Below are 9,861 nucleotides of genomic sequence, written 5' to 3' on the forward strand. Positions count from 1 at the left end.
AGAAATGCAGTAAAAGCTGAATTCTTACAAACTGAATACGGTGAAAAAGTATTATTACATTATTCTAATATCTTTTCAGATGACGATGATAAATTATAGAATTTATTGGATTACATTTTATTTATTGTGGTAAAAAAAAATATAAATATCAGCTGATTAATGTTACAGAATTTGAATGAATTTTAGATTTTTAATTCAATTTTTGAGTATTAAATTTTTACTGAATTATTTATTTTTTTATTAAATTAAAATATTCTTTGTGGGTGTAGATAAATTTTTGGTGGTGGGTTACAGTGAAACTAAAATTTTGGTTTATATCATGAAATTTTTAGTCATTGTGCTCTTTCTGCTAGAATGAGCATAGATGTATTACTCTCCCATATGTTTTCCCCCTTGCCTACTATTGATGGATACTGGCACATTTAGTAGGAAGTCTATTACGATGGAGGTAGCTGAAAATTTCAGATCTGAGCTCAGTCGCATGCTACATCCTTAAACAATCTTTGGAGGGTTTGGATTAGTGTAGGTGCTGACAGTACCACTGTCGGGAATCTGATGTTGCAATTGCTTTGAAAGGGTACAGTACCACCCGACATTGAAAATAGGTACAACATACTTCATTATTTTTGTCAGAACAACACATTTTTCTGTAAAATAACTCAATTTCAATTAATACAGCGAAGCCGGATACCAGTGTGGGAAATAATGACAATTTATTTATTTAATGGATCACATGTGCACTCCCACAAAATAAATCCCTACATCCAGTTTGGTGAGATCTGTGAAATGAATGAATGTATGGTCGTCTGCTAACCGCAAATAGTGAATGTGAATATATGATCATCTTTGAGACGATCCTTTGGCCACCTTTGGTGGGACCAAAGAGATGAAATTTACCTGAGCTTTGAGCACCTTAAATGTGGCTGACCAATACGGTAGCAAGGTGCTCCCCCACTTCGGCAGAGGTGCAAGAGGACCTGAAGAACGGCCATGTTTCAGGACTCTGCCGCTGGATCTTGTGCTGTTAAGACCTGTCTTAGGTGTGCTTCGTAAAGACAAAAGAGTGGAGACATGGTATGCATGTGGAATATTTAAGAGTAGTTTGAAATAATAATTTCTCTATTTCAGGAACTTTTGTGGGGAGAATTAAATGTCAGGCAGGTAATATTAATGAGATCGTAGTAATCTTCAGAAGTGACCAACGGTCACAATGAAACCACGTGTAGCAATAAGTTGAAATATTTCCGTGTGCTTAAGTTAAGCCGAATTACTAGCGTGTGTACTATAAGTTGAAATATTTAGGAAATAGCGTGTGCAGGACTCGAAATTAGAGGCGAGTACTTCCACGTGGTGAGTACTGTGTGAGTCTCAATCTGTGTATGAGACAAAGGATAAAGAGAAGTACTCGTCCATGGTACCAGTTGAGGACTCATGTGTGTGATGAATATGTTCTTAATATTACTTTGCGAGATATGTTTCCGTGTGACGCTTGATGCAAACTATAATACTCTGAGAGAGAAACAAGGTGAGTCAGCCGTCTATCCAGCAACGCCACTTGGCTTGCATTGCACAGGAAGACGTGCATATATCTCCAGAGTTCATAGTAGGAAAGTAGAGTTACGAAGTGGGGCAGTCTCGTGTGAAACTGGGATAAATATTAATTGAAGTGGGAAAGTTGAAAGTCATAATGTCGTGACTATTCCCTCTGTAGTATTTCATGTTGTAGTGTGGTGTATGTCATGTAATTTAAGTATGAGTGGTTTGCATGGGAGAGGAGCAAGGTAGTTTCAGAGGTAGTGGGTTATGCGTGTTCCTTTTGTACTGCTCGGTCTGGAGGAAAGTTTCGTGATGATGATTGTGAGAGTCAAAGTGTGAGAAATAATAAAAGATCCACCATCCTATCCCGAAAGTGCACTGTAGCGTTAAATAAATACGAGACCATAAGATAGAGATTCACCAATGTAAAGCCATGCCCACTGGGCGGAATTTCTCATGTGTTATTGTTGTAGGTTATAGAATTTGTGTGTTTAGGTTATAAAATTTATCGGAATAAATAAGACAGTGAAAAAAAAAAGATTGGTGGCCTTTTCCTTCGAATTGTATGTTGTCATGATATCCAGAATTTATAATGTGTGCGCCACTCATATTCAGTGCGGTGGCCACGTGTTGATAAAAGCCGTTAAATAAAAAAATAAAATGTGGTATTGCCAGTGCGTAGTGAACAGTCAGAGTTCTGTAAATTACTGGTAGTCAGATGTGTGTTTCTGTTGCGTATTATTCATATAGGAGGATAACTTGTAAATTAATTGTGAGTACGAGAGTTCATGGTACTCAATAAATAAGAATGAATCCACTCACTTGGCAGACCACTCATCTTGCAGGCCTGACTGCTTGATGCCACAGTATGAGCAAGGCATGTGGGTGCCTCTCATAATTTCGACCCTGCCAGGATGTTGCTGTTAGGGTTTGCTGTTAAGATTTTTTTATTTTGATGGAATATATTGTGATAGCGCTAAGAAGTAAAATTTTTTTTGTTTGCAATTTCTTTCTGGATTGGTGAGGATCCTTTTTTTTTTATGTAATTAATTGCTATATCGCCTGAGGCTGGAAGATCGTTGTATAATTTTTTTGCGTAATGTCCGTAGTAACTAGGTCGCAGTCGAAAAGTGTAGTCACCATGGAGAATAGTGATTCTGGCATGAACATAGCAGTGCAGCAGGAAAGAGGTGTCGACTTTGGGTTAATGAGCAAGAACGGCAAACACACGGAAGGGGCTGAATTGTTCAGCGGACCGCGGCTAGGTGATCCTTTAAGCGGCGGGCTTTGTCCACAACCGGGGGCTTTTCCCGACGACGCGGGCGAGCCGCGACTAGGTCAGGTATGCAATGAAAGTGATGCTACCCTTAGCGAAGCTACGGTTTCTCAGGCGAACGAGGTGAGCGCACCGAAAGTAGCAAATGACAATGAGCTACTGCAGTTTTTACAGAGGATGGATAGAGATAATAAGGAAAGATTGGAAACGATGGATAGAGATAATAAGGAAAGGTTGGAAGCGATGGAAAAAGATTATAAGGAGAGAGATAGAGATAATAAGGAAAGATTGGAGGCAAATAAGGAAAGATTGGAGGCAATGGATAAGGGAAATAAAGAGGCAATGCGGAAGCTACACACAGTTATCGATGAGCGTCTGTCCGCAGTTAATAATCGGTTAGATGAGGGGGAGAAGAATCTGGATGCGTTGAAGCAAGTATGAGATGCTGTGAAAGAAAAAGCCAATAATTTGGAGGTACGAATAAGTGCAATAGAGAGCGATATTACAGAACGTAGGGACGTGTTGCCAGATGAGCGAATCAAAGAGATAGTGGAGGACTTACTTGCAGATAAACAAGGGGCATTAGACAGCGTGGTAGCTCAAGTCACCCGGCAGGAAGTGGCGCTAAATAAACACAGGGATGAAGTTGCGGAGGTAGTGGTCAGAATGAATACGATTAGCGCAGATGTAGAAAAGATCAGTATAAGAGGTGAAACAGGCTCTGACAGTATGCAGCGAGAGGTTTATGCCGACCAGGAGGAGATACAATCACTATTACAGTTTAAAGAGGCACAATTAGAAACAAATAGGAAACATAGGGAAGAACTAGCACAGTTGCAATTAGCGTGCAGAAGCGAAGGTGAAACACCACCAGGTAGACTGCAGAGGGAGAGTGAGATAAATTCAAAAAAACCAAAATAGGCAGAAAGAGGAAGACGAACTCGGAGAGTTAGAAGAACGGTTGATTCGGATAAAACAGGTGGCAAACCCAACTGGGTATAGTCCAAGGCTGTCTCAATTTCAAGATTCATTACCTTCATCATGGGGACTGCTCCTCAAAATGAAGATTGTGTGTAACCATTTGAGGAACGAGGCTAAAGCGAAAATGCAGGAAGTTATTAAAGACTGTAGTAGCTATTTAAATGAATTCTGGTTGAAAAGTAAGCAGGACCAGGTTACGCAAAGCATATTGATGATGCCAAATTGTAACGAAGGTGGTATAAGAGATCCTGTGGCGTGCTATCAGGAAATGCTGAGACAAAATAGGTATTTGGATGTGCCATACGAACCTGGGGAGCTCTTTAGGATCTGTATAACGAAGTTGCCAGTGAAATTGCGCAGAGATATACTGATAGCAGGCAGAGGCTTAGACGATTCTTCGTCATTTCAGCACTTGTTACAGGAACTTGGTAATGAGAGCAACATCGTAAATGGAGACACGACTCATAGGTCAGACAGTGTCGGGGATAGGAACGGCAGAAACTATCAGAATGACAGGAGAGCATGGAATCCTGGCATTTCAGTCTTGTCAAAATGGATTGAAGGATAGGAGAAACTAATCCAACATATCAGCCCTTAGCATCTTGCCTTAAAACACATGCCGCTGGCACTGAAAATTGTCTATGTAGCAGACATACTCTACTGATATGTAGGAGGGCAAATACCATACTTCTGATCACAGAATAAAACACCAGTAATGGAATCTGTTAGGCTGGTCTCTCAGAGCAAAATTTGCAAATTTTTATTTGGAACAGTAAAGTAAAAGGACTGTTTCCTCAAAAAAAAAATAAGTTGCTAAAAATGTTATGTAATAATGCCAATGAGTCCAGTTTAATTAGTGTGGTTTGACTATTGCAGGTATTTAACACGTAATGTAAAAGGTCAACATTTTGATCTGTGTGGAATAGGGTACGTTTATACTGCTGTTACAGGTAACATCAGTAATGTGATCGAAGTTTTTAAATTAGATGCCATCTGATCTATAGTATGTCATTGTCGTGGTGACAGTTATAATGAAGTGTTGTGTATGGTTGTTCGGAATCTGGTGTTAGGGAAAGAGGCCACTAGCACCTAAGTTTCTAACACTTGGGCTGCCCATTTCTCCCAGCTTGTATATTCTCTGCACACGTTTAATTTTCATGCAAGCACAGATTTCTAACTAGCAAATCCTTTACTGTGTACAATGGACCATTCAGAGTGAGGCGGATTGTCCATGAAAATGCTGTACTGATTGAGACGATCAAGGGAAAACAATCGCGTGGGCTTCATCACATTTCTAACATAAATTATGAAAAAGTTAAGGATAGATCGAAAGTAGTTAAGTTATGGTAGATAGTCAGTGTATTTATTTGTGGTGTGTAACGTTGTGCAGGGTCAAATCGAACATAAGAATTTTCAGGCGGGATGTCAGGAAGTATGACGGAATAGACTGGTCGAATGAGTCATGAACAGGAGTCGACAGAGTGGTGTATGTACGTATTTTTTGTCATATGAATAAGGATCAAGCAGAAACGATGTGATGAGTAATGAGAGGATAAAGATGGTAGATAGTGAGAGAAGCGACGTGATAAATAGTAGTGGATAAAGGTGATATTTAAGGAGAGAAGCGACGTGGAGCAGTGTGATTAATAAAGAGAGATTCGACGTGATGAAACAGTGGTAAATAAAGGTGAGTAGAACTAATAATGTGGAGATGTCTTAGAGGTATGTTACAGAGAGGCGAATGGCGAAGGAAGACCAGGAAATGATGGAGTAATCGACGGACGGAGACCCGAAATACGAATGAAGAGATGAGGACAACTGCACAACGTGACGGGACATAAAGGGAGTATGAGATCCAGATGGTGAACGTTGTGAAATACTGACATAAGATGTAATATATGTGTAAATCTAATTCTTACCATAACATTTGCAACATGAAAAAAAAGTAATTTTTGTTGTTGTTGAAGCCTGGTGCCAGTATAACTATTCAAAACGGTACCAAGAATGTGTACAGTTATTTTGCAGGATGAATAATTTGTGTATTTTTTGTTCTTAGATGAAATGTCGCAATTCTAAAGTGATATTTAGCAGGATGAATAGTCGCTAAAGTGAATGCGGAGGTAAGCCGATGGAGAGAGGTGCCAGAGTGAAAGGACGTCATCGGAGACTGGAATGCTATCTCCGAAACAACTCCATGTGTTATGTGGTTGAGTATAAGGAAGCAAAGGTATGGTATGTTGTCGTGAGTGTGGTGGTGTTAAGAGTATAAGGTAGCAAAGGTATGGTATGTTCTCATGAGTGTGGTGGTGTTATGAGTATAAGGGAGCAAAGGTATGGTATGTTGTCGTGAGTGTGGTGGTGTTAAGGTTAGCTGACTTCTAGACCTATTCCGTTAGTGTATTAATGGATTGAATGAGAAGGAAAATGTGATGTCTGGTGAGTGAGAGTCGTAGAGCAGTGTGATCAATGCGCACACTCCTGTACAGGGGATGCTACCGATCCATAACTAAAACATTATTGTGCTTTATTGTTTGATTTGGATGAACCTCGATGGCAGGTCAGGATCTGACATCATGTGGATGGTTCATACATGTCCTAGAAATGTTGTTATATATAATAAGAAGGTAAAATACACTCCTGGAAATGGAAAAAAGAACACATTGACACCAGTGTGTCAGACCCACCATACTTGCTCCGGACACTGCAAGAGGGCTGTACAAGCAATGATCACACGCACGGCACAGCGGACACACCAGGTACCGCGGTGTTGGCCGTCGAATGGCGCTAGCTGCGCAGCATTTGTGCACCGCCGCCGTCAGTGTCAGCCAGTTTGCCGTGGCATACGGAGCTCCATCGCAGTCTTTAACACTGGTAGCACGCCGCGACAGCGTGGACGTGAACCGTATGTGCAGTTGACGGACTTTGAGCGAGGGCGTATAGTGGGCATGCGGGAGGCCGGGTGGACGTACCGCCGAATTGCTCAACACGTGGGGCGTGAGGTCTCCACAGTACATCGATGTTGTCGCCAGTGGTCGGCAGAAGGTGCACGTGCCCGTCGACCTGGGACCGGACCGCAGCGACGCACGGATGCATGCCAAGACCGTAGGATCCTACGCAGTGCCGTAGGGGACCGCACCGCCACTTCCCAGCAAATTAGGGACACTGTTGCTCCTGGGGTATCGGCGAGGACCATTCGCAACCGTCTCCATGAAGCTGGGCTACGGTCTCGCACACCGTTAGGCCGTCTTCCGCTCACGCCCCAACATCGTGCAGCCCGCCTCCAGTGGTGTCGCGACAGGCGTGAATGGGGGGACGAATGGAGATGTGTCGTCTTCAGCGATGAGAGTCGCTTCTGCCTTGGTGCCAATGATGGTCGTCTGCATGTTTGGCGCCGTGCAGGTGAGCGCCACAATCAGGACTGCATACGACCGAGGCACACAGGGCCAACACCCGGCATCATGGTGTGGGGAGCGATCTCCTACACTGACCGTACACCACTGGTGATCGTCGAGGGGACACTGAATAGTGCACGGTACATCCAAACCGTCATCGAACCCATCGTTCTACCATTCCTAGACTGGCAAGGGAACTTGCTGTTCCAACAGGACAATGCACGTCCGCATGTATCCCGTGCCACCCAACGTGCTCTAGAAGGTGTAAGTCAACTACCCTGGCCAGCAAGATCTCCGGATCTGTCCCCCATTGAGCATGTTTGGGACTGGATGAAGCGTCGTCTCACGCGGTCTGCACGTCCAGCACGAACGCTGGTCCAACTGAGGCGCCAGGTGGAAATGGCATGGCAAGCCGTTCCACAGGACTACATCCAGCATCTCTACGATCGTCTCCATGGGAGAATAGCAGCCTGCATTGCTGCGAAAGGTGGATATACACTGTACTAGTGCCGACATTGTGCATGCTCTGTTGCCTGTGGCTATGTGCCTGTGGTTCTGTCAGTGTGATCATGTGATGTATCTGACCCCAGGAATGTGTCAATAAAGTTTCCCCTTCCTGGAACAATGAATTCACGGTGTTCTTATTTAAATTTCCAGGAGTGTATATAAAGAGATATTAATTTCAGTCTGTCACAAACACAAAGGTTCATTGTATATTGTAGTTTTAGAATCAACAGTTTCTAACATTTTCACTGTGATAGGATGTTAGAGTAGTCTGCTATTTGATATTGTAATTATGAGCTGTACAGATTGTTTCTTATTCCTTTTTTTTTTTGACACGTTCATGTTTTGTATGAGGGACGACAGGTAGAATCAATAGCACAAGTGTGGGCTGTAATAGAGATAAATGTTGATGTTGTATGTGTAGAAAACTAGGGTGAATGGTTTTATGTTTGTTTTAGAACAAAGATTCTTTTATTACCAATGTATCTAATAGATCATACATGTAATCAATGAGTATTTAAATACTGTAAGAATATCCTTTTGTCTGTAATGTTGCGAGATGTACGGAAGGGTCTGACTGATTGGGTGTCGTAGCGCTGAGGGGCTACACAGAACGCGCCCGTACCACATAAGCCAAGCAGACGTCGGCATGGGAGAGGCAACAGAGCCGGTGCGCTCCCCACTCCACTGCCGGTCGAGGTACACTCCACGCGCCCGCTACAGCAGGTCAACGGCCTGGGGCGACACGCACTGGCCATTCATAAGTTCCGCCACCCTTACGACTGGGGAAAGTATCCCGCGGAGGCAACAGCAGGTGGTTTCTTCTGCTCAACAGCTCGCGCGGCGGCGCCACCGCAGAATGAACGACACGCGGCAGAGTCCAGCGGGCATTTTTTACCAGCAACTATTAACTAGTACTGGACTGTGGAGCGGTGAAACAAGATGACTGCTCGTATGTCTCCATAAGGTGGAAAGTGAAGGACTGGTGTTCCCACGTTGTGGGTGGTGGAAAAGATTTCGTCTTTAGCAGACAGGACGATTGTTTTGTTTTGTCTTGACCACTAAACGGTGGGATCCATAAACTTTTGGCAGTGACTTGTTAAGTGTGCTTTGTGAATTGCATGTGGGACGCTTGGTATACTTAAAGAGGGCAGTTGTCGTTTGATGCCTAATTATTGTATGAATGCAAGAAACTAAAGTGGGACATTGACATTGGCATTTGTAGTAGGAGACATTTCTTTAATTGGTGTGGGAATAAGTGCTGTTTGTTGGAACTTACGACTTTTAATTACACCATGAACTGAAAGGACAGAACCGTGGGTAATAGTAGTTCTAGGGCCATTTCTGGACGACCAGATTCGTGTGGATGGTACTCTGAGAGTGACTATGACATTTGTGTTTAATGTGTTCAAAATGCCGATTTGAATGACTTAAAGACTTTCGTCCGGGTAACCATGGGAGAGCTTTGACACCGAGACAGTGTTTCTAGGGAACCTGTCAGCAACTTTTTTGACCCCAAGAAAATCACAGAATGAAATGATTCCGTGTGAGTCGCAAGATATGGAATAATGTATTTGTACTTGTAATTGTGTAAATTTTTTTATATGTTTCATTCCTGAAGGGACAGCAAGTGTAACTGTATTTCATTAACATTTGTGTTTAGAATAGTTAGTGTTTTTTTTTGTTTGTTCTGGGTTACCAGTTCACGTAGCATGTTTATTAGAATATTTGGTACAATGATGCGGTAATTATTAGCCAGTGGCGTAATACTAACGTAGTGGCTCTTGTTGCAATGGTCAGTAAGGTTGTCACAGGGGACAAAAGTTTGCATTGCACAACAAATATCGGAATTAACTGATGCATTTTGATGTCGTGGACAGTAATAATCTTGTTGGTGTGTTGACTGAAGCCACTTATTTTTATTATCACAGTGGTGATATTTCACATTAAAGTGTAACGAAGGCTAGTCGAAATGCAAGTTCTTGTCGTCTAAATGTATGACAGCAGAGAAATGAGCAATAGAGTAAGATGCGAGAGCTACTGGTGGATTCAAGCACTTATTGCTAACTGTTTATTGCGTGTATTGATCAAAGTTGATGGACTGACTAGCTCAGCAGCAGGTATTTGTACTGGTGGACAAGGATAAGGTTAAACTCACAGACGAGTAGTGGT

The sequence above is a fragment of the Schistocerca nitens genome, chromosome 3 (assembly GCF_023898315.1).
Source record: "Schistocerca nitens isolate TAMUIC-IGC-003100 chromosome 3, iqSchNite1.1, whole genome shotgun sequence".
Taxonomy (NCBI): domain Eukaryota; kingdom Metazoa; phylum Arthropoda; class Insecta; order Orthoptera; family Acrididae; genus Schistocerca; species Schistocerca nitens.